Here is a 1,911-nt window from a genome sequence, read left to right as displayed (position 1 = left end):
ACCTTCCATCCCCCCACATCGGCTGTATAATCATGCAGGTTTAGCGGAACTAGAATTGGTAATTTAAAGAGATTTAGTGGTACAACCATCGAGGGAGGTTTCTTGATATTGGGGTCCTCAAGGAAGGCTCTGATTAAGATTCAGATTTGCTCCAGTCCTTTGAATCAAGCCTGAGTGCCTTCCATTCCTGCAAGCACTTTTTGCATCCTCATTAATAATTAGAGATTCATAAATATACTACTGCAGCGTTGTATGACCCTAATGGGTTTAGCGCTTCTTAGTGAATATAATAAATAGTCTGGACATATCTTTGAATATTTCTTCTTGAGAATATATCCTTCAGCGCTGTATGACACTTGATGGTTTAGCGCTTAGTTATAGAATATCCTGCTCTGTATGACCCTTGTGGGTTTAGCCCTTAATTTTGTTGTGTTCCTCGGAGGAGGTTTCTTGAATCAGTCCTGGATCAGTCCTGGATGTCATTCTCCTAGGAACAATGAACCATATGGGTTTAGTGTTCCTCCATAAATGTAATGGTATATACTGAATCATTCTAGTGAAGCTCTTAATTGTACGAAATGCACTGATTACCTCCCACTTCTCAGACGCTTTCCCTTCAAGGGAGGCAGGGATGCTCCTTGTTGCTGGTGAGGGGCTCTTTATATAGGGAATTGGATCTGTGCTCCAGTTCCCTGAATTGTGCCTGAATACCTCTTCCCCCCCTCCACAAGCGCTGTATAATCCTACGGGCTTAGCGCTCCCCCATGATCATAATTATTATAATAAATTCTCAGACTCTTTACGACTTCTACGAGTTTAGCACTTTCTCAAAGTATACTGATGGTTTATCTTACGTATTCCGTCAAGGGAGGTTCCTTGATCTAGGCCCCTCAAGAGAGGTTCCTTGATGCTGGTGAGGGGCTCTCGATCTAGGGAATTGGATCTGTGCTTCAGTTCCCTGAATTAAGCCTGAATACCTTCCATAACCTCCCCCAAAACAGGCGCTGTATAATCCTACGGGTTTAGCACTCCCCCATGATTATAATATTTTACTAGGCTACAAAAATGGATTGTGTTCTAATTATAACCCAAAATTAATTTCTTATATATGCAATATGCCTCTAATATATGCGGCATATTAATATATGAATATGAGAACATAAAAAATGAGCACTGCGTTAGGCCTACTGGCCTATGCTAGGCAGATACATACATGTATATGAAGATTTTGTAACATGCTCAGCATTTATCAAATAATTAGTATACTAAAGCAGCGCTGACGAACTCTTATGGGTTTAGCGCTTTAGCTATGATTATAATAGTAATAATAAACGAGAGAAGCGGGAGGGGGAGGGGAGGTCTGACTCCTAGACCAAGAAAAAGTCAGAATTCTGCAAAATAATATGTTAGTGCTGTATTATCAGGGACACGCGTTGTATTTTTTTTAATATCATTAAGCGCTAAACCTGTGTGGTTTAGTAGAGGTGCAAGGATAGTGGGTGAAGGCTCGATCCTCCGTCCGTTAATAAATGCCCCATCTCTGAGCAACAGGCTGCGTCCTAGTTAACCTTCGAGCAAATAAGTACCTGTGTGTTAGCCTCCTTGCGCCTGCTCCCTTTGTCACCTAGTAGTAAATAGGTACTTGGGTGTTAGTCTCCGTGCACCTGCTTCACTTGTTACTGTGTAATAAACAGGTACTTGTGTTTTAGCCTCTATGCACCAATCGTCCTTTTAACCTAGTAGTAAATAGGTACCTGGGTGTTAGTCTCCGTGTACCTGCTGCCCTTGTCACCTAGTAGTAAATAAGTACCAGGGTACTAGTCTCCGTGCACCTGCTACACTTGTTACATGGTAGTAAATAGGTACGTGGGTGTTGTCCTCCGTGCACCTGCTCCACTTATTACCTAGTAA

The sequence above is a fragment of the Cherax quadricarinatus genome, chromosome 27, assembly GCF_038502225.1.
Source record: "Cherax quadricarinatus isolate ZL_2023a chromosome 27, ASM3850222v1, whole genome shotgun sequence".
Taxonomy (NCBI): domain Eukaryota; kingdom Metazoa; phylum Arthropoda; class Malacostraca; order Decapoda; family Parastacidae; genus Cherax; species Cherax quadricarinatus.
Note: the sequence above shows the minus strand (reverse complement) of the source record.